General features: G+C 39.1%; 1 long non-coding RNA gene across 1 annotated transcript; it reads right to left on the bottom strand.

Annotated features, from left to right (window-relative positions):
* Positions 1–23,297: 23,297 nt before the first annotated feature.
* LOC148315577 (uncharacterized) lies at positions 23,298–24,514 on the bottom strand. Its single transcript, XR_015840797.1, has 3 exons — positions 24,210–24,514; positions 23,590–23,643; positions 23,298–23,500 (listed from the first exon to the last, which is right to left on the bottom strand). It is a non-coding gene; the product is annotated as an uncharacterized LOC148315577 (long non-coding RNA).
* Positions 24,515–24,853: the final 339 nt, after the last annotated feature.

The raw sequence follows: 24,853 nt of genomic DNA, 5'->3' as shown, positions 1-24,853 counted from the left end.
AAAGGCATCCTGAAGCCTGGAAAGTCATTAATTTGATTGTCCAGTATTTCCTACATGAGATATTGCAAAACTTAGAAAAAGTGTACAGCGCCAGCAGACAATGTTTTTTCAGCACTAAAAAAACGAAACTTCATTAACAGCTAAACCAAACGTTTCCAATGTAAATTTCCACATTTATAGAGTGTAAAAAGGCATCCTGAAGCCTGGGAAGTCATTAATTTGATTGTCCAGTATTTCCCTTATGAGATAATGCCTCACATAGCAAATGTGTACAGCGCGAGCTGAAAATGCATTTACAGCACTAAAAAACCAAACTTTTATAACAGCTAAACCAAACGTTTCCAATGTAAATTTCCACCTTTATATAGTGTAGAAAGGCATCCTGAAGCCTGGAAAGTCATTAATTTGATTGTCCAATATTTCCCTTATGAGATAATGCCTCTCATAGCAAATGTGTACAGCGCGAGCTGAAAATGCATTTACAGCACTAAAAAAACAAACTTTTATAACAGCTAAACTAAACGTTTCCAATGTAAATTTCCACCTTTATATAGTGTAAAAAGACATCCTGAAGCCTGGGCAGTCATTAATTTGATTGTCCAATATTTCCCTTATGAGATAATGCCTCTCATAGCAAATGTGTACAGCGCGAGCTGAAAATGCATTTACAGCACTAAAAACCCAAACTTTTATAACAGCTAAACCAAACGTTTCCAATGTAAATTTCCACCTTTATATAGTGTAGAAAGGCATCCTGAAGCCTGGAAAGTCATTAATTTGATTGTCCAGTATTTCCTTCATGAGATATTGCAACACTTAGAAAAGGTGTCCAGCGCCAGCAGACAATGAATTTTCAGCACTAAAAAAACGAAACTTCATTAACAGCTAAACCAAACGTTTCCAATGTAAATTTCCACATTTATAGAGTGTAAAAATGCATCCTGAAGCCTGGGAAGTCATTAATTTGATTGTGCAGTATTTCCCTTATGAGATAATGCCTCACATAGCAAATGTGTACAGTGCGAGCTGAAAATGCATTTTCAGCACTAAAAAACCAAACTTTTATAACAGCTAAACCAAACGTTTCCAATGTAAATTTCCACCTTTATATAGTGTAAAAAGGCATCCTGAAGCCTGGAAAGTCATTAATTTGATTGTCCAGTATTTCCTTCATGAGATATTGCAACACTTAGAAAAAGTGTACAGCGCCAGTAGACAATGAATTTTCAGCACTAAAAAAACGAAACTTCATTAACAGCTAAACTAAACGTTTCCAATGTAAATTTCCACCTTTATATAGTGTAAAAAGACATCCTGAAGCCTGGGCAGTCATTAATTTGATTGTCCAATATTTCCCTTATGAGATAATGCCTCTCATAGCAAATGTGTACAGCGCGAGCTGAAAATGCATTTACAGCACTAAAAAACCAAACTTTTATAACAGCTAAACCAAACGTTTCCAATGTAAATTTCCACCTTTATATCGTGTAGAAAGGCATCCTGGAGCCTGGAAAGTCATTAATTTGATTGTCCAGTATTTCCTTCATGAGATATTGCAACACTTAGAAAAAGTGTACAGCGCCAGCAGACAATGAATTTTCAGCACTAAAAAAACCAAACTTTTATAACAGCTAAACCAAACGTTTCCAATGTAAATTTCCACCTTTATATAGTGTAAAAAGACATCCTGAAGCCTGGGCAGTCATTAATTTGATTGTCCAGTATTTCCCTTATGAGATAATGCCTCACATAGCAAATGTGTACAGCGCGAGCTGAAAATGCATTTACAGCACTAAAAAAACAAACTTTTATAACAGCTAAACCAAACGTTTCCAATGTAAATTTCCACCTTTATATAGTGTAGAAAGGCATCCTGAAGCCTGGAAAGTCATTAATTTGATTGTCCAGTATTTCCTACATGAGATATTGCAAAACTTAGAAAAAGTGTACAGCGCCAGCAGACAATGTTTTTTCAGCACTAAAAAAACGAAACTTCATTAACAGCTAAACCAAACGTTTCCAATGTAAATTTCCACATTTATAGAGTGTAAAAAGGCATCCTGAAGCCTGGGAAGTCATTAATTTGATTGTCCAGTATTTCCCTTATGAGATAATGCCTCACATAGCAAATGTGTACAGCGCGAGCTGAAAATGCATTTACAGCACTAAAAAACCAAACTTTTATAACAGCTAAACCAAACGTTTCCAATGTAAATTTCCACCTTTATATAGTGTAGAAAGGCATCCTGAAGCCTGGAAAGTCATTAATTTGATTGTCCAGTATTTCCTTCATGAGATATTGCAACACTTAGAAAAAGTGTACAGCGCCAGCAGACAATGAATTTTCAGCACTAAAAAAACGAAACTTCATTAACAGCTAAACCAAACGTTTCCAATGTAAATTTCCACATTTATAGAGTGTAAAAAGGCATCCTGAAGCCTGGGAAGTCATTAATTTGATTGTCCAGTATTTCCCTTATGAGATAATGCCTCACATAGCAAATGTGTACAGTGCGAGCTGAAAATGCATTTTCAGCACTAAAAAACCAAACTTTTATAACACCTAAACCAAACGTTTCCAATGTAAATTTCCACCTTTATATAGTGTAGAAAGGCATCCTGAAGCCTGGAAAGTCATTAATTTGATTGTCCAGTATTTCCTTCATGAGATATTGCAACACTTAGAAAAAGTGTACAGCGCCAGCAGACAATGAATTTTCAGCACTAAAAAAACGAAACTTCATTAACAGCTAAACCAAACGTTTCCAATGTAAATTTCCACATTTATAGAGTGTAAAAAGGCATCCTGAAGCCTGGGAAGTCATTAATTTGATTGTCCAGTATTTCCCTTATGAGATAATGCCTCACATAGCAAATGTGTACAGTGCGAGCTGAAAATGCATTTTCAGCACTAAAAAACCAAACTTTTATAACAGCTAAACCAAACGTTTCCAATGTAAATTTCCACCTTTATATAGTGTAAAAAGACATCCTGAAGCCTGGGCAGTCATTAATTTGATTGTCCAGTATTTCCCTTATGAGATAATGCCTCACATAGCAAATGTGTACAGCGCGAGCTGAAAATGCATTTACAGCACTAAAAAAACAAACTTTTATAACAGCTAAACTAAACGTTTCCAATGTAAATTTCCACCTTTATATAGTGTAAAAAGACATTCTGAAGCCTGGGCAGTCATTAATTTGATTGTCCAGTATTTCCCTTATGAGATAATACCTCTCATAGCAAATGTGTACAGCGCGAGCTGAAAATGCATTTACAGCACTAAAAAACCAAACTTTTATAACAGCTAAACCAAACGTTTCCAATGTAAATTTCCACCTTTATATAGTGTAGAAAGGCATCCTGAAGCCTGGAAAGTCATTAATTTGATTGTCCAGTATTTCCTTCATGAGATATTGCAACACTTAGAAAAAGTGTACAGCGCCAGCAGACAATGAATTTTCAGCACTAAAAAAACGAAACTTCATTAACAGCTAAACCAAACGTTTCCAATGTAAATTTCCACATTTATAGAGTGTAAAAAGGCATCCTGAAGCCTGGGAAGTCATTAATTTGATTGTCCAGTATTTCCCTTATGAGATAATGCCTCACATAGCAAATGTGTACAGTGCGAGCTGAAAATGCATTTTCAGCACTAAAAAAACAAACTTTTATAACAGCTAAACTAAACGTTTCCAATGTAAATTTCCACCTTTATATAGTGTAAAAAGACATCCTGAAGCCTGGGCAGTCATTAATTTGATTGTCCAATATTTCCCTTATGAGATAATGCCTCTCATAGCAAATGTGTACAGCGCGAGCTGAAAATGCATTTACAGCACTAAAAAAACAAACTTTTATAACAGCTAAACTAAACGTTTCTAATGTAAATTTCCACCTTTATATAGTGTAAAAAGACATCCTGAAGCCTGGGCAGTCATTAATTTGATTGTCCAATATTTCCCTTATGAGATAATGCCTCTCATAGCAAATGTGTACAGCGCGAGCTGAAAATGCATTTACAGCACTAAAAAACCAAACTTTTATAACAGCTAAACCAAACGTTTCCAATGTAAATTTCCACCTTTATATAGTGTAGAAAGGCATCCTGAAGCCTGGAAAGTCATTAATTTGATTGTCCAGTATTTCCTTCATGAGATATTGCAACACTTAGAAAAGGTGTACAGCGCCAGCAGACAATGAATTTTCAGCACTAAAAAAACGAAACTTCATTAACAGCTAAACCAAATGTTTCCAATGTAAATTTCCACATTTATAGAGTGTAAAAATGCATCCTGAAGCCTGGGCAGTCATTAATTTGATTGTCCAATATTTCCCTTATGAGATAATGCCTCTCATAGCAAATGTGTACAGCGCGAGCTGAAAATGCATTTACAGCACTAAAAAACCAAACTTTTATAACAGCTAAACCAAACGTTTCCAATGTAAATTTCCACCTTTATATAGTGTAGAAAGGCATCCTGAAGCCTGGAAAGTCATTAATTTGATTGTCCAGTATTTCCTTCATGAGATATTGCAACACTTAGAAAAAGTGTACAGCGCCAGCAGACAATGAATTTTCAGCACTAAAAAAACGAAACTTCATTAACAGCTAAACCAAACGTTTCCAATGTAAATTTCCACATTTATAGAGTGTAAAAAGGCATCCTGAAGCCTGGGAAGTCATTAATTTGATTGTCCAGTATTTCCCTTATGAGATAATGCCTCACATAGCAAATGTGTACAGTGCGAGCTGAAAATGCATTTTCAGCACTAAAAAACCAAACTTTTATAACAGCTAAACCAAACGTTTCCAATGTAAATTTCCACCTTTATATAGTGTAAAAAGACATCCTGAAGCCTGGGCAGTCATTAATTTGATTGTCCAGTATTTCCCTTATGCGATAATGCCTCACATAGCAAATGTGTACAGCGCGAGCTGAAAATGCATTTACAGCACTAAAAACCCAAACTTTTATAACAGCTAAACCAAACGTTTCCAATGTAAATTTCCACCTTTATATAGTGTAGAAAGGCATCCTGAAGCCTGGAAGGTCATTAATTTGATTGTCCAGTATTTCCTTCATGAGATATTGCAACACTTAGAAAAGGTGTACAGCGCCAGCAGACAATGAATTTTCAGCACTAAAAAATCGAAACTTCAATAACAGCTAAACCAAACGTTTCCAATGTAAATTTCCACCTTTATATAGTGTAGAAAGGCATCCTGAAGCCTGGAAAGTCATTAATTTGATTGTCCAGTATTTCCTTCATGAGATATTGCAACACTTAGAAAAGGTGTACAGCGCCAGCAGACAATGAATTTTCAGCACTAAAAAAACGAAACTTCATTAACAGCTAAACCAAACGTTTCCAATGTAAATTTCCACATTTATAGAGTGTAAAAAGGCATCCTGAAGCCTGGGAAGTCATTAATTTGATTGTCCAGTATTTCCCTTATGAGATAATGCCTCACATAGCAAATGTGTACAGTTCGAGCTGAAAATGCATTTACAGCACTAAAAAACCAAACTTTTATAACAGCTAAACCAAACGTTTCCAATGTAAATTTCCACCTTTATATAGTGTAGAAAGGCATCCTGAAGCCTGGAAAGTCATTGATTTGATTGTCCAGTATTTCCTTCATGAGATATTGCAACACTTAGAAAAAGTGTACAGCGCCAGCAGACAATGAATTTTCAGCACTAAAAAAACGAAACTTCATTAACAGCTAAACTAAACGTTTCCAATGTAAATTTCCACCTTTATATAGAGTAAAAAGACATCCTGAAGCCTGGGCAGCCATTAATTTGATTGTCCAATATTTCCCTTATGAGATAATGCCTCTCATAGCAAATGTGTACAGCGCGAGCTGAAAATGCATTTACAGCACTAAAAAACCAAACTTTGATAACAGCTAAACCAAACGTTTCCAATGTAAATTTCCACATTTATAGAGTGTAAAAAGGCATCCTGAAGCCTGGGAAGTCATTAATTTGATTGTCCAGTATTTCCCTTATGAGATAATGCCTCACATAGCAAATGTGTACAGCGCGAGCTGAAAATGCATTTACAGCACTAAAAAACCAAACTTTTATAACAGCTAAACCAAACGTTTCCAATGTAAATTTCCACCTTTATATAGTGTAGAAAGGCATCCTGAAGCCTGGAAAGTGATTAATTTGATTGTCCAGTATTTCCTTCATGAGATATTGCAACACTTAGAAAAAGTGTACAGCGCCAGCAGACAATGAATTTTCAGCACTAAAAAACCGAAACTTCATTAACAGCTAAACTAAACGTTTCCAATGTAAATTTCCACCTTTATATAGTGTAAAAAGACATCCTGAAGCCTGGGCAGTCATTAATTTGATTGTCCAATATTTCCCTTATGAGATAATGCCTCTCATAGCAAATGTGTACAGCGCGAGCTGAAAATGCATTTACAGCACTAAAAAACCAAACTTTTATAACAGCTAAACCAAACGTTTCCAATGTAAATTTCCACCTTTATATAGTGTAGAAAGGCATCCTGAAGCCTGGAAAGTCATTAATTTGATTGTCCAGTATTTCCTTCATGAGATATTGCAACACTTAGAAAAAGTGTACAGCGCCAGCAGACAATGAATTTCCAGCACTAAAAAAACGAAACTTCATTAACAGCTAAACTAAACGTTTCCAATGTAAATTTCCACCTTTATATAGTGTAAAAAGACATCCTGAAGCCTGGGCAGTCATTAATTTGATTGTCCAATATTTCCCTTATGAGATAATGCCTCTCATAGCAAATGTGTACAGCGCGAGCTGAAAATGCATTTACAGCACTAAAAAACCAAACTTTTATAACAGCTAAACCAAACGTTTCCAATGTAAATTTCCACCTTTATATAGTGTAGAAAGGCATCCTGAAGCCTGGAAAGTCATTAATTTGATTGTCCAGTATTTCCTTCATGAGATATTGCAACACTTAGAAAAAGTGTACAGCGCCAGCAGACAATGAATTTTCAGCACTAAAAAAACGAAACTTCATTAACAGCTAAACCAAACGTTTCCAATGTAAATTTCCACATTTATAGAGTGTAAAAAGGCATCCTGAAGCCTGGGAAGTCATTAATTTGATTGTCCAGTATTTCCCTTATGAGATAATGCCTCACATAGCAAATGTGTACAGTGCGAGCTGAAAATGCATTTTCAGCACTAAAAAACCAAACTTTTATAACAGCTAAACCAAACGTTTCCAATGTAAATTTCCACCTTTATATAGTGTAAAAAGACATCCTGAAGCCTGGGCAGTCATTAATTTGATTGTCCAGTATTTCCCTTATGAGATAATGCCTCACATAGCAAATGTGTACAGCGCGAGCTGAAAATGCATTTACAGCACTAAAAAAACAAACTTTTATAACAGCTAAACTAAACGTTTCCAATGTAAATTTCCACCTTTATATAGTGTAAAAAGACACCCTGAAGCCTGGGCAGTCATTAATTTGATTGTCCAATATTTCCCTTATGAGATAATGCCTCTCATAGCAAATGTGTACAGCGCGAGCTGAAAATGCATTTACAGCACTAAAAAACCAAACTTTTATAACAGCTAAACCAAACGTTTCCAATGTAAATTTCCACCTTTATATAGTGTAGAAAGGCATCCTGAAGCCTGGAAAGTCATTAATTTGATTGTCCAGTATTTCGTTCATGAGATATTGCAACACTTAGAAAAAGTGTACAGCGCCAGCAGACAATGAATTTTCAGCACTAAAAAAACGAAACTTCATTAACAGCTAAACCAAACGTTTCCAATGTAAATTTCCACATTTATAGAGTGTAAAAAGGCATCCTGAAGCCTGGGAAGTCATTAATTTGATTGTCCAGTATTTCCCTTATGAGATAATGCCTCACATAGCAAATGTGTACAGTGCGAGCTGAAAATGCATTTTCAGCACTAAAAAAACAAACTTTTATAACAGCTAAACTAAACGTTTCCAATGTAAATTTCCACCTTTATATAGTGTAAAAAGACATCCTGAAGCCTGGGCTGTCATTAATTTGATTGTCCAATATTTCCCTTATGAGATAATGCCTCTCATAGCAAATGTGTACAGCGCGAGCTGAAAATGCATTTACAGCACTAAAAAAACAAACTTTTATAACAGCTAAACTAAACGTTTCCAATGTAAATTTCCACCTTTATATAGTGTAAAAAGACATCCTGAAGCCTGGGCAGTCATTAATTTGATTGTCCAATATTTCCCTTATGAGATAATGCCTCTCATAGCAAATGTGTACAGCGCGAGCTGAAAATGCATTTACAGCACTAAAAACCCAAACTTTTATAACAGCTAAACCAAACGTTTCCAATGTAAATTTCCACCTTTATATAGTGTAGAAAGGCATCCTGAAGCCTGGAAAGTCATTAATTTGATTGTCCAGTATTTCCTTCATGAGATATTGCAACACTTAGAAAAGGTGTACAGCGCCAGCAGACAATGAATTTTCAGCACTAAAAAAACGAAACTTCATTAACAGCTAAACCAAACGTTTCCAATGTAAATTTCCACATTTATAGAGTGTAAAAATGCATCCTGAAGCCTGGGAAGTCATTAATTTGATTGTCCAGTATTTCCCTTATGAGATAATGCCTCACATAGCAAATGTGTACAGTGCAAGCTGAAAATGCATTTTCAGCACTAAAAAACCAAACTTTTATAACAGCTAAACCAAACGTTTCCAATGTAAATTTCCACCTTTATATAGTGTAAAAAGACATCCTGAAGCCTGGGCAGTCATTAATTTGATTGTCCAATATTTCCCTTATGAGATAATGCCTCTCATAGCAAATGTGTACAGCGCGAGCTGAAAATGCATTTACAGCACTAAAAAACCAAACTTTTATAACAGCTAAACCAAACGTTTCCAATGTAAATTTCCACCTTTATATAGTGTAGAAAGGCATCCTGAAGCCTGGAAAGTCATTAATTTGATTGTCCAGTATTTCCTTCATGAGATATTGCAACACTTAGAAAAAGTGTACAGCGCCAGTAGACAATGAATTTTCAGCACTAAAAAAACGAAACTTCATTAACAGCTAAACTAAACGTTTCCAATGTAAATTTCCACCTTTATATAGTGTAAAAAGACATCCTGAAGCCTGGGCAGTCATTAATTTGATTGTCCAATATTTCCCTTATGAGATAATGCCTCTCATAGCAAATGTGTACAGCGCGAGCTGAAAATGCATTTACAGCACTAAAAAACCAAACTTTTATAACAGCTAAACCAAACGTTTCCAATGTAAATTTCCACCTTTATATAGTGTAGAAAGGCATCCTGAAGCCTGGAAAGTGATTAATTTGATTGTCCAGTATTTCCTTCATGAGATATTGCAACACTTAGAAAAAGTGTACAGCGCCAGCAGACAATGAATTTTCAGCACTAAAGAACCGAAACTTCATTAACAGCTAAACTAAACGTTTCCAATGTAAATTTCCACCTTTATATAGTGTAAAAAGACATCCTGAAGCCTGGGCAGTCATTAATTTGATTGTCCAATATTTCCCTTATGAGATAATGCCTCTCATAGCAAATGTGTACAGCGCGAGCTGAAAATGCATTTACAGCACTAAAAAACCAAACTTTTATAACAGCTAAACCAAACGTTTCCAATGTAAATTTCCACCTTTATATAGTGTAGAAAGGCATCCTGAAGCCTGGAAAGTCATTAATTTGATTGTCCAGTATTTCCTTCATGAGATATTGCAACACTTAGAAAAAGTGTACAGCGCCAGCAGACAATGAATTTTCAGCACTAAAAAAAACGAAACTTCATTAACAGCTAAACTAAACGTTTCCAATGTAAATTTCCACCTTTATATAGTGTAAAAAGACATCCTGATGCCTGGGCAGTCATTAATTTGATTGTCCAATATTTCCCTTATGAGATAATGCCTCTCATAGCAAATGTGTACAGCGCGAGCTGAAAATGCATTTACAGCACTAAAAAACCAAACTTTTATAACAGCTAAACCAAACGTTTCCAATGTACATTTCCACCTTTATATAGTGTAGAAAGGCATCCTGGAGCCTGGAAAGTCATTAATTTGATTGTCCAGTATTTCCTTCATGAGATATTGCAACACTTAGAAAAAGTGTACAGCGCCAGCAGACAATGAATTTTCAGCACTAAAAAAACCAAACTTTTATAACAGCTAAACCAAACGTTTCCAATGTAAATTTCCACCTTTATATAGTGTAAAAAGACATCCTGAAGCCTGGGCAGTCATTAATTTGATTGTCCAGTATTTCCCTTATGAGATAATGCCTCACATAGCAAATGTGTACAGCGCGAGCTGAAAATGCATTTACAGCACTAAAAAAACAAACTTTTATAACAGCTAAACCAAACGTTTCCAATGTAAATTTCCACCTTTATATAGTGTAGAAAGGCATCCTTGAAGCCTGGAAAGTCATTAATTTGATTGTCCAGTATTTCCTACATGAGATATTGCAAAACTTAGAAAAAGTGTACAGCGCCAGCAGACAATGAATTTTCAGCACTAAAAAAACGAAACTTCATTAACAGCTAAACCAAACGTTTCCAATGTAAATTTCCACATTTATAGAGTGTAAAAAGGCATCCTGAAGCCTGGGAAGTCATTAATTTGATTGTCCAGTATTTCCCTTATGAGATAATGCCTCACATAGCAAATGTGTACAGCGCGAGCTGAAAATGCATTTACAGCACTAAAAAACCAAACTTTTATAACAGCTAAACCAAACGTTTCCAATGTAAATTTCCACCTTTATATAGTGTAGAAAGGCATCCTGAAGCCTGGAAAGTGATTAATTTGATTGTCCAGTATTTCCTTCATGAGATATTGCAACACTTAGAAAAAGTGTACAGCGCCAGCAGACAATGAATTTTCAGCACTAAAAAACCGAAACTTCATTAACAGCTAAACTAAACGTTTCCAATGTAAATTTCCACCTTTATATAGTGTAAAAAGACATCCTGAAGCCTGGGCAGTCATTAATTTGATTGTCCAATATTTCCCTTATGAGATAATGCCTCTCATAGCAAATGTGTACAGCGCGAGCTGAAAATGCATTTACAGCACTAAAAAACCAAACTTTTATAACAGCTAAACCAAAACTGGGTTTAGCTAGTCAGTAAAACACTCTTTATAGTGTAGCAACGTTAGTAACGCTAAATTCTTACCTAGTTTATGAGACGAGTGCTGTACTTGACTATTTTTTGTAATTTATTATTATTATTTTTTTTTAATGCTTTATAGAGCAAATTGCACCTATGACAGTTGTTATTACCACAGAAGCCATCTCAAATGGTTGCAAACTCTGAGGGTGACTTTGAACCGGAAGTCCCGCCTCAATCGTCATCTGATTGACAGCGGAATCCTGGAGCCAGAGAAGAGAAAAGAATCAGACACGAAGTTGAAGAAGCGAAAAAAAATAAACATCGAATCTTAAAGTTCTCGCAACGAGGGTGACTGTTGGGGTCTGGAGAAGTGACCGGGAGATGGGGAGCCCCGTATTTTGGTCTTGGTAAGAGGGTAACTCACTTGATGTTGACGAGGGAACCTATGCCGCTATGCTATATACCGTCGTGAGAAAACTACGGCCTGGGGGCCACATGCGGCCCGTTAAACGTTTTAATCCGGCCCGCCGAATTTGAAAAAAAAATAAATAAACCTTGTTAATGTTTTATTTTCAAAATAGTGTGGTTTTTCAAAGACAAGCTTTTGTTCACTTTCATTTAAAATTAAATGTATTTTTTTTCTCAGATGAGATGAGGTTACCAAAACACTCCATCCATCTGCTCCTGGTCCAGCCCCTCTGTCAAATTTTAGAACCCATTGTGGCCCGCCAATAAAAAAGTTTTCCCACCCCTGCTATATACTATAAACTATGTTGATGTCGTCAGGCCATTATAGAGTATTTCTTCTGACATTTTGAAGGAGAAATAATACTCAACGTTTTATTTTTTTATGATGTTTGAGGCATTCTGACTGAAATACAGTTAAATTGAGGTTACCAGTAGTCATTTCCATTACCTGTAAATGTAAATTAGAATGTAACTTACTACAGTGAACCCTCGGTTATCGCGGTTAATGGGGACCGAGACCACCCGCGAAAACTGAAAATCCGCGAAGTAGCGGCGCACCTTCAAAAATGCTTAAAAAAAAAAAGTGCGAAGTAGCGGCGCACCTTCAAAAATGCTTAAAAAAATAAATAAATAAAATAATATATATATATATATATATATATATATATATATATATATACGGGTAGAGAGAGAGAGGGTGAAATTCATGTTATAACAAAAAAAAAAATTATTAAAACATTTTTTTATTCCCCAGCCATTATTTTTGTATTTATTCAATTACTTCTTTTTGTATTTATTTAATTACTTCGACTTTTACCTGCTGGTACGCCGTCCGGTGTGCCCTGGCATTCTTCATTTATTTATTCATTTATTCATTCATAACTGACAGCCTCGCGCTCCGCTCATGCCCGGGCGGAAGGTGTTCCTCTTCGGCTTAACAACCACGCACGCCGGCCGGTCTCCTCCGGAGCTCTCGCACGGTCCCGAACGGAGCGAAATGTCGCCCCGCTAGTGCCCGGGCGGAAGTTGTTCCTCTTCGGCTTAACTGCCACGCACGCTGGCCGGAGCTCTGGTACGGTCCGAACCGCGCGAAACGTCGCCCCAAATCGTGCCCGGGGGAACGTGCTCTTCTTTGTCCACTCTCCTCTTCGCCCACGTTCTTCTTCGGCGCACGCCGGCCGTCTAACCACTCCAGCGCCCCGTCGTGCCGCTCGGCGAAACTACAATGCCCCCGAATATTTTTTAGACCCGCGAAGCACTGAACCCGCGAAAGGTGAACCGCGAAGTAGCGAGGGTTCACTGTATTGCAGCCAGATACCTATAAAATGTCATTTAATTTGCACTGTTTTGATCGCCACTGTTTTGCTCATTGAACAACAAATGAAAAGATGAATCATACACAGTGTTTGTAAAGATAATTGTCAATGTTTTATTAAATGAAATTCCAATGTAAAATTGTGTAATATTGTGTTATATAATGGGTCTACAACATACATTTCTCACAGACAAGTAGAGCTTTTTCTCATGAAATGTGTTGAAAAAAAACTAACATTTGAACATTGTTTTGCGTTACAACATCCGTGTTTACTGGTCATAAATTATTAACTTAAGTTTAATATACACTACACGAGCTGGGTAGCCACCACGCCTCAACCACCATAACAAGTTCGCTAACCCTTTAAGTCGAACGAGGTAGCTAACATATCGGGTTCAATTTGTACCAAAAATATGCTGTTGTGCCTTGTGTCTCTGTATATGTCGTCATGACGTGTCATTTGACAAAGCCTTGTGTCGATGTTAGTTGTCGATGTAACAGTCTTTGTTAGATGTCAATGTATGTCTATGTTAGATCTCAATGTGTCGATGTTAGATGTCAATCTATGTGTCTATATTAGATGTGTTTATGTTAGATGTCTATGTAAATGTTTGTTAGATGTCGATGTGTGTAAGATGTCTATGTAAAGGTTGGTTAGATGTCGATGTCTATGTAAATGTTTATGATGGATGTCGATGTGTCTGTTAGATGTCCGTGTTTGTTAGATGTGATTGTAATGGTTTATGTTATAGACGTCAATGTAAGTGTCAATGTTAGATGCCCATGCATGTTTGTTAGATGTCGATATATGTGTCATTGTTACATTTCAACGTAAATGTTCGTGCAAGTTTCCAGTCCTCCAGCCACGTGACATCATGCGCGTCAAAGTGATAACTCGTACATTTCACGGAGGGAAAAAAAACAGACACCATTGGTAGTTTTGACCGGGAAAAAAAATCATTTATTTTTTTCGAACACCTCATGTCTCTTTCAGCGTAAGAATAAACATGACACGACCAAAATAAAATATACCAACACAGGCAAATATTTAAGGAGCACTCAAGAGATACACTTCAGCTCATTTAATCCCACCTATTTTTACTAACGCAAACCCTTCAATTCTAGCGCCCACAGAATAGTGTGCTATAATGCTATAAAAATATGGAGCCTTTACCTGACAGCGTTTGAATATAACTGAATTCCCATTGCTCACGAAAAACTGAGAAACTAAGAACAAACATTTCAAGCACAAGCTTGACTTGACTTCAACAGTTCTATTTTTTCTTTTGTGACAGCTCAGACATCAAAATAATGCTTTCCTTCTATAAAATAAAAACAGCATGACAAAAGGTGCTGAAATAAACTATATACGGAAGTGCGTGAGTGACAGTGTGTGCATGTGTTTTTGCAACGCATGTGTACACCCCGCCATACAAATTACACAATTCGTTGGGTATGTGGTATACACTTAAAAACAATTGCCTTGGAGCAAGTGAACACAACACGTCTCACACTGTATACATGCTGTAGAAGGGCTGGGCGATATGACCTCAAATCAATATCGCGAGAAATCGAGCAATTTTACCTCGATAACGATAAATGCACAATAAATTCCCACGTGGACTAAAATCAAAATAAATGCAGGAATTGCATATTGACTGTTTTTTTTATTGACCAACTGGTACACTTTACTTTCAATGAAAAATAAAAGTACAAAAATCATTTGTATGAACATTCCAAATAGCTTGCAGGGTTCGCGGTTAACTTTAAAAACTGCTTGCCCATAGGGCAAGTGCCACTAAAATTTGCCTTGCCCGAGTGGCCAAATTACTTGCCCGACTTGGGCAAGTGACAATTTTTTTTCTCTAAGAATAAAATGTTTATGGTTGTAAAATGTGCGCCACAAATGTAAATAAACATATAATCTGATAAGCATAAATTAATCTTGTTTTCATCGTCAACCATGAAACCCTACTCACAAGAGCAAATGTATCATCCTGTGCAGTTATTGAAAATGTTAATTGTAGTTTTAATAATTAACAAATCTGCATGTTAAATTGGGAAAATGATATTACAGCAATCCAGATGATCAATTTTAAGTCCAGGAGAGCGTATTAATTGAGGAATCACATGAGTAAATTATGAGTGTGGCAAATTTGTGTATTCCTTTAAGACCAGTGCCTGTGGTGCTGCCTCCATAAGTTTCATAGCATAAACAGAACACAGTCACTGACACTATGTCAGGTCACATCATGGAGCTAATGAATTAACAGCCAATAATCAAATATTACTCCCTTCCTTACTCACAACTGAATTGTCTACTTAAAAATATTCGAGCTATTTTAGTCATGTCAGAGGAATCCGAAATGTTCGGATTTGAACGAACTCGTCGCCAATTTTCGGCCAAAATATCGTAGGTTTTTGTTGTGTTTTTCAAACTTCAAATGAGGATGCTACGACAGCGAGTTCCAATACTGCGGGATTTATTGACGTCCACTTTAACTCGACATTCACTGAACTAACTGATCCCCGTAGCGCCCGCCCATTGCCCCCGATAAGGCCAATGGACCATACCAAAACATAAGGGGTTGTCTGGGTTAAACCATCACCATACAGTGCACACAAACAGATCACACCACCGTTTTCGTCAAAATTAAAGATATTTGGCTGCTTTAAAAAATGCTTGCCCGGTCGGGCAAGTTGCCCATAATTTTACCTTGCCCGTGGCCAAATTTCACTTGCCCCGGGCAATCGGGAAGCGGTTAACCGCGAACCCTGAGCTTGCTTTGCATGACTTGAACAATGTCACAAAGAAAAAGGGTACCTCTTGCGAAATCTTTTTCTGCAAATAGATTGCGCCAAGATGCTCTCATGATGTAAATAATGGCAAATAAAAAAACGCTAAATAAAATGAAAGAAAAAAATGTCAATGCAAGCCAAATAAACAAGTGGGTATTATCGGGGAAAATGTGCCGTCTCGAGTACTCTGCTGCGCAGTCGCCACTTGTCATCTATGTAATGCACAGTTAGGCTCAATCAGGGATCCATGTTGCGACCCGACCACAAGTCGGATGTAGATGCAAAATGCTTGACATGTCTAAGCTCCCGGCCCGATGTAGTCCATATCGGGAAATACGGCTTTCATGAAGCGTTTAAATCCTGTGCGCGCCACGTAGCTAGAGGAGCTTTATCTTTAGCTATGTGCTAAGCTATCGCGTCCACCTCTGAGACGTTCTCTCGTATGGTGTCGCCTCCGTTCATGGGCTGTTGTCACTTGTCGAACCTTGCTTCTCACTTTGAACTTTCAGCACAGCATGGTTGTGTTGTGGGTGGTGAGAAAGCTTCTGGATTTGAATCGCCAGCAACGAGAGCGACAGACGGGTGGAGTCACATGACTAGAGGCGCTGTAGCGGTCTTAAAGGGGCATGAACATTGCCGCAGACAAAAGGCTTTTCTTTTTTTATTCATCGAATTTACCGACATGGGCAAAATGATTTCGGTCATTGTAATAAATTTCGGTAACGGTAAATTTTCGGTTTATCGCCCAGCCCTATGCTGTAGCATGGCTTTTTTTGCCGTGGGTGTCAAATATTTTACTTTGTTTTCAGAGTGCTTACAGACCTCTTGGTTTTGCCTCAAAATAATTGTCTGCAAAGCAGTCTGTGCCATCCGCATCATTGATGTGCAGGAGTAGCTTGTTGGTAATAAATAGCTGCAAGAAGTCCGCTGTTTGCCGCAGCATCCAGTGGTCCAGCGCTCGCAGTGAAAGTCTTGTCTGGCAGCCCGAACCATCCCCAAACATTTCGAGATGCACGCCCACTAAATTCCAGAAATATAAACATGGACAAACTTGACATTCTTCCAGATTCTGTCTCTTTGCATTGTTTTGAAGTTACTCCTGCAACTTTTCCACTTCTTCGATCCTCCCCATTGTCTGAAAAAGAAGTGTATATTTTGATTTGAAATAATGACCTCAACATACCAATACATTTGTTTATCATCTGAACTGGATTATTTTGAAACAACATTTGGGTTGGACATCTGGGATTTGTTGTTGTGTATATTCAGAGTAATCCTTTTCTTGTATATAGCTAAAGCAATAGTCGCTGGCCTTGAAAATGGGTACAAGACTTGACCAAATTAAGATGCCATAAGGTCTAATTTGCCCCTTCTCTACCACAACTGATTTAGAGGCCATTAGTAACAGATTTGAGAAGACCACTTTTAAAGATATGAAGCCAGAGCTCGGCACCGGACCCATTTTAATTATTTATTATAATTTTAATGTATTATTGAGCAAATGACACAATATGTCAGTAGTGATTACCACAGAAGTCATGTCAAAATAGTGCAAATTCTGAGGTCGACTTCAAATCAGACAGGCGGAGACGAGCGCCAGAGAAGAGATGAGAATCAGAAGAGATGTTGAAGAAGCTAATAACAAAAAAAACAAAAAAACACATCAAATCTCCATGTAGTAGCAACGGGGATGGCTCATGGGGTCAGGAGAAGTGAGCGGGAGATGGGGAGTATGAGGTGCCGTTGGGGACAAAAGTCAGGAATCGCTTCACACTTCTGAAATGCACTCTTACACACCAGTGAAATTGTTGTTGCTCATGCATACTTATGAAACGCTATCATACATACGAGTGAAACGCTCTCATACACACTAGTGAAATAGTTGTTGCTCATACACTCGTCAAATGCGCTCATACACATAGGTGAAACATTCTCATACACACCAGTGAAAGGCGCTCAGGCACAATTGTGAAATTATTGTTATTCATAAATACAACTGAAACATGCTCATGCCCATACACGAGTGAAATGCTTTCATACAAACACCCACACTGTTGAAAATGCTGTCATGAACACAAGATCGCACAAATACTAAAATGTAAAAATTAATCATTTATTTAGCAGGGATGCATGGTGGGCGACTTGTTAGCACGATGGTCTCACAATGCAGAGGTCGCGGGATTGATTCCGGCTTTCCTGTTTGGAGTTTGCATGTTTCCCACACGCCTGCGTGGGTTCTCCGGTTTCCTCCCACATTCCAAACACATGCATGGCAGGTTGTTTGGACACCCTAAATTGGTGTGAGTGTGAGCGCGGATGGTTGTTTGTCTTTGTGTGACCTGCGATTGGCTGGCAACCAGTTTAGGGTGTACCCCACCTACTGCCCCAAGATAGCTGGGATAGGCTCCAGCACCCCCCGCAACCCTTGTGAGGAGAAGCCGTACAGATAATGGATGGTGGGATGGCATTCATAATGGACGGCCGCCACGGTGGGCGACTTGTGAGCACGATGGTCTCACAATGCAGAGGTTGTGGGATCGATTCCGGCTCCGGCCTTCCTGTGTAGAGTTTGCATGTTCTCCCAAGCCTGCGTAGTTTTCTCTGAGTTCGCCAGTTTCCTCGCACATTGCAAAAACATGCATCCATTTACTCTGATGCCAATGTTTTCTGTACCTTATGGCAGATTTTTCTCTTTGCCGAAGACTATTAGCACTTGTAGAGCGAGGACCTGTGCCACAGTCGTCAACTGCACCCTAAAATCTGATCATTTTGTATTTTAGACATTACACACTACACAGTTAAAGATGGTCCAAAAAAGAAAAATGGATTAATGTATTTCAACTTACATAATACTCTTTAAAGAGCTGACCAGCTCATTCCCAGAGGTACGTATTGGGGCGTATTGGTCGTCTTTACAGAAGACTCCAGGAGGTAACTCAGGTTTGACCTTCAGCCACAACAGAGTGTTGGGTGTGAGTGCTTCCAAGTCGTTGAGGTCGGAAGATGTCCTTGTGATAGGCCTGCTGTTTATAACTGCTTCAGCCTCACCAAGCAAGGTATATTGACTTTCTTCACCCGAAATTTGTTCTTTTACAGTGACATTCAGGATTTTTCTCACAGACCAAATAAGTCGCTCACAGCTTCCTCCGTGGTGGGAACCTGCTGGGGGATTGCTATGCCACTGAATACCTTTTTGCAGCAAGTGTTTCTCGATTTACTTAGTGTTCCATTCTTTGATTGATTTCTTCATTTCACTGTCAGCTGATCTAAAGTTGGTTCCGTTATCAGAATACATCTCTCTCACTTGTCCTCTTCTGACAAGAAATCTTCGGATTGCGTTGAGACAAGCATCTGTGTCACGTGAAGATGCAATTTCCAGATGTACGGCTCGTACAGCGAGACATGTAAAAATCACGCCGTATCTCTTTACTTGTCCTCTAACCCTACTTACTTAGAATGGACCAAAATAATCAACGCCAATTCTCTTGAAAGGCGGATCGTCAGGTAGCACTCTTCTGATGACTCTAGCAGCTCGAGGTATCCAAAACTGTTGATGCAGATTAGCCATCATGTGGTTCCTTCCAGCGTGAGCTGTAATCTCATGAATGTATCTCAGGACTAGCTTTGTGTTATGTGAATCCTTGGCAAGATGGCTTGCTGTTTTGCTGTTTCAGGCATGGCTGCGTGGCTCAACTGTCCACCAACCCTCATGACACCATCTTGAAGTACTATATTGAACTTGTAAAGTGGGCTACTTTTCTTCACCCTTTTTTGTTTTTCAAATATGGCTAAATCTTTTTTGAAACTTCGCCTTTGACAGTATTTCACAAGTTCTCTTTCTGCTTTATCCAAGTCGTCGCAGGTCAAATACTTTCCTTTGACAGTTCTCTTGAATAAATTCATCTTGCCTTCTTCACCTAATGTGATTAACTCCTTTCTATTTTCCTTTACTCTGTCAGTAAGTCTTTCAGCTTTAGAAACCAGGCTACGGCCTGCTTCAATGCTGTCCAAGACGAATAATGGTTCATCCACTGGCCCAGAGAATCTTTGGGCTACAGTGACTGAATTACATGCACTTGAGTCACTCATTTGACCTCCAGGTCATTAATTGGTAATTTGAAGTGGTTTTTGTGTTTAACTAAATTCCTGGACACTGCCTGATTTTTTTCAGAGCTGTACAACCACTAGAAAGGGTGGTTCCCACAATGTGAGTTTTGCTCAGGTGGCCCAACAATGTCACAAAAACAAGTAGGGGTGTGTGTGTGTGTTTGTATAAGCTACATGTTGGGGACCAACATCGGACAGCACACCCACTGTAGGGGACCAAAATTTTTGTGGGGACCAAAAATCTGGGCCCCACAAAAAAGAGCATTGAATTCAGTGATAAGAAGCTCAGGGGGAGGTCCTGTCAAAGTTTCAGGGCTTCCCAGGAAGGTCACAAAAACAAGACGAGTGTGCTAGAAATGTGTGTGCGGAAAAATTACTCAGGATCGCTGTCTAGTGGTCGGTCCCGGTACTGCACTTACGCACACTTCACACACTCGGCTGGTCTGCGCATGTGCAGGACAGTCTGCTTTATGTCAGGCAGCCACCCTCCCCTCCCCCACAGCCCAACCCGAAAAATTGAGATGTTAGTTAAGTATTTATTCCTATTATTGAGTGAGATTACATATTTTTACTTGGCAGCTGGCACAACAGCTAAGCTTGGAGCACAGTTATTGCAAAATAAAATAAATAAACAGTAACAACAATAACGATTGTTAATATTGTTATACTTTATAGCGTAACCTATTTATACTAATTTTCTGTATGCAATTTCAAGTGCAACTAATATAGTTGTGCATATAGATAGCCACCAAACTCCATACATTAGATAAAAATAAGAGCCACGATGTTAACCAATTAACAGTTCAAGAAAAAAGCAGACATCCAAGAACTTGCTTTGTTACTTTTGCGTGGCCAGAACTACAAACCCCAAAGCAGAGCAAACCCAAAACATCAGAGAAAGTACAATACTTTTGTCAAGGAGTGGTGCTGCTGCTTTGCGATCGCTGCCACCATAGTGAACGCGCTCCCACATTCGTGCACACGCACACATGCCACACACCTGTTTTCCACGTCCTGTCAGTCCACTCCGTCGGTCCGCATTTATTTCGTTGGTCAGCCATCACGGTTGGGTGCGCACTAGATCGCTGTTAAACCATCTTCTACGCCACAGTCCTCGTGTTCAACAAACATTTCTCCCGAATTCGCCTACCATGCACAACTCTCCACTTTCAAACCGAGCGCCGCTGTTACTTCCGGGTTTTTAGCGCCAAGCACTTGACGCTAGCGTGTGACGTCATGGCGAAATACTAGGTTTTAAAATAAAAATTTTCTTTTTTTTGTACAGTCTAAGTGCATGGGGTTATGATAGATCGAATGAGTATACCTTTATGTACTCACTAACATTTATGTTGATCATAAAATGTTGTTTTGATGAAGAAAACTGTTATTTTTTAGAATCAATTGGCTTAGGGCACTTGGGCAAACTACGGCCCGGGGGCCACTTGTGGCCCGTTAAACGTTTCAATCCAGCCCCCCAAACTTGAAAAAAATTAAATGAATAAGCCTTGTTAATGGTTTATTTTCTAAATACTGTGGTTTTTCAAAGACATATATATTGTTGTAATGCTTTTGTTCACTTTCGTTTAAAATTAAATGTATTTTAGGACTCATTGTGCCCCCCCCCTCCCAATCCAAAAGTTTGCCCATCCCTGGCATAGTGGATGGGCCGAGGAGTTTAAAAGGCACACATCATGCATTTTTCAGTCAGTTTTAGCCAGGGCTTGGTATGGGGAAGACCAGCTGGTTTACATGTAATCATTAAATTTTCCCAAGTTTTATTTAAGTTAATTGGACAAAACAAAAAAAACGCAATATTCTTCTGCCAGAGAGTATGTAATATTCTTCTGCCATTTTATTGTAGAGGGCCATTTTGAGCCCCTAACAATATTATTCAACCAAGAGATCATGAGTCGTCGCCCACTTACTTTCTGAAGTCAGCTGGGATGTCACGGCTGTGACCCTCGTGAGGATAAAGTGGTTCAGATGGAAAAGTAGGACTAAGGGCTTTTTCTCAGGTTTCCATGCGCAAATCCATGTATATTAGGTTAATTGGAGACTCTAAATTCTCTACTCATCAAATGACATTCGTGACCCTGATGGATAGATAAAATAGATTATTAATCTGCCATGGGAAGTCCAAGGTGTCTGGTAGAAAGAAATGCATTCATACACTCATTACACAGTCAACCAAGCAAAGACACAAAGCCTAGGGCAGGGGCGGGCAAACTTTTTGATTGGAGGACCACAATGGGTTCTAAAATATGACAGAGGGGCCGGACCAGGAGCAGATGGATGGAGTGTTTTGGAAACCTCACCTCATCTGAGAAAAAAAATACATTTAATTTTAAATGAAAGTGAATAAAAGCATTCCAACAATAATATTTGTCTTTGAAAACCACAGTGTTTAGAAAATAAAACATTAACAAGGTTTATTCATTAAATTTTTTTCAAGTTCGGCGGCCCGGATTAAAACTTAACGGGCCGCATGTGGCCCCCGGGCCGTAGTTTGCCCTCGCCTGGCCTAGGGCATAAACACATACATGTAATATCCAATCCGCTTATTCTCACAAGGATAGCGTGCTGGAGCCTACCCAGCTGTCAACGGACAGTAGGCGGGGCACACCCTGAAGTGGTTGCCAGCCAATCGCAGGGCACGCAAAGACGAACAACCATCTGCGCTCAAACTCACTCACAAATGCAACCTCCACACAGGAAAGCTGGGTCCCGGGATCGAACCCTGCACCTTGGGACTGCGAGCCGGATGTCCTAACCAGTCTTAACTCATTAAATACCAGCCATTTTCACTGGAGCAACCCGCTCAATCCCAGCGTTTTCCTGGGTTTTGACTAATATTGCAAGGCCCACAGAATATAGTATTCTAATGCTATATAGACATGGAGCACACCCGAAGAAAGATGAGACTCTCTTCTTTCAACAGAAAAAAATGTTTGTTCCTATCTTTTTCCATTCTTGAGCAATCGGCATTTGAAAATAGCTAAATTTCATGAAAACTCCAATCCCTGGGGAAAAAACTGAGAAAATGAGCTTTTTGTAAACTGATGCATTTTGACCATAATTTGAATTTTGACACTATTATTTATGGCTTTTATGACACCTCTAACATCTAAATAATGCATGCCTTCTATAAAATAACAAAAAAAAGCACAAAAAATGTTTTTGATAAAATAAATTTATTTGCACATAACACTAAACGACTGAACTGATGAACTATGTACAAAAATGAAATACATCAGTGTCATACATACTTTTTTTTTGTGTGATATAAAATAAAACAGTTGCCTTGATGCAAGGGCACACAACATAGTTCACACCACATTCTTGTTTCACTCCGTTTGCCTTTGCACAAACAGACCCGACACTTTCGTTGTGGTCTGGCTTTGCTGGTCCGTGGAAAATAGGCGAGCTTGTGTTTGTCCACTGGGGTTTGTGTGAAAATAATTGTCTGGGAAGTGATTGCTGGCATCCGCGATGTGCTGCAGAAGCTCATCCGTGAGAAACAGCTGCAGGAAATCAGCTGGCTCCTCAGACTCCAAATGGGCAGCGGCATTCAGTGGTCCAGGGGTTGCTGTAAAGTCGATTTTCCTCGGTTGCCATCCAGTGTGACGCCATCCGGAACCACTGCTTCCTGATGCACAACCTGTAAATTACAGAAATACAAACAATTGGAAATATATATTTATTGCTGCATTTTATTGCTGGCGTGTGAAGTTTCATATTATAATTTACCTTTCTTTACACCAACAAGACGAGGAGGAACTTTCTTGCCGCGGGATGCACAATCTGTGAATTTTAGAAAGTATGCATGATTACCACACCATTCAGTATTGTTGTTTCCTCGTCGGGGAGGAGATGCGCTCGCGCGTAACTGCACATTTACGCGACATTTTCTGCCCGCAAGATGCATGATATGTACAATAAAAGCATGAGGGCTAAAACCACATGTTCAATGGTAACTTGCGAGCGTTTACTTCCTCGTCGGCGAGGACTTACGCTCGCGTGTAATTGTGCAATAGGCGCCCGGACGAGAAAGTCAGCGAGCAAGCTTGCGTCTAACTGCACATTTACGCGACATTTTCTGCCCGCAAGATGCATGATATGTACAATAAAAGCATGAGGGCTAAAACCACATGTTTAATGGTAACTTGCGAGCGTTTACTTCCTCGTCGGCGAGGACTTACGCTCGCGTGTAATTGTGCAATAGAGGCGGCCGGATGAGGAAGTCAGCGAGCAAGCTCGCGTCTAACTGCACATTTACGCGACATTTTCTGCCCGCAAGATGCATGATATGTACAATAAAAGCATGAGGGGTAAAACCACATGTTCAATGGTAACTTGCGAGCGCTTACCTCCTCGTTCGGGGGGGATCTGGTGAGGACTCTCAGCTGCTTTGGCTATTGTCCGAAGGCAGGCGATGCAGGCCGCAAGGCACGCGCACCCTCTTTAGACGCCGTTTTGTTGTGACGACGACGAAGCGTCATCCTCTCAACCAAAGCGTCTCCATCGCCTTGATGCTTTTAGGAAGCTTTTTTTTTACAAAAAAGCATTCCTCGATCGTCATTTGCTTGGAGGATTTCATTGCTAACGCTACTAATGCGACTGCTGCTAGTGCTGCCGATGCTGCTGCTACCCACGCTGCTCTCCACACTTATAAGTCTACCCCAGGATCCCGCCCCCCCATTTGTACCTCTGGCGCAGATTCAAGGCGGATCTTTTGCACCTCTGCCCCCTGCTGGGTGATTTTTACATGATTCACAATGCGGACAAGGCTGATTCTCAGTCAGAGGTTGCATCAGACCCTTATGTACACTATGACGTAAAAAAGACAGGAAACGTACTTATACGTCTTTGGTAGAGGGCGCCATTGCATTAAAAGACGTCTTTGTACGTCTAAGGGAGTAAATGAGTTGAACAAAGTACAGGGTCCTTCACCTGACTACAGATGATCTTCTGGGGACTTTATTTGGTTTTAATCACTTTTGGGGTCTGTATC

The sequence above is a fragment of the Idiotropiscis lumnitzeri genome, unplaced genomic scaffold, assembly GCF_059441095.1.
Source record: "Idiotropiscis lumnitzeri isolate Australia: NSW breed Sydney's pygmy pipehorse unplaced genomic scaffold, RoL_Ilum_1.0 HiC_scaffold_92, whole genome shotgun sequence".
NCBI classification, from domain to species: Eukaryota; Metazoa; Chordata; class Actinopteri; order Syngnathiformes; family Syngnathidae; genus Idiotropiscis; species Idiotropiscis lumnitzeri.
The sequence above is the reverse complement of the archived record's forward strand: the minus strand, read 5'-3'. Positions and strand labels throughout refer to the sequence as shown.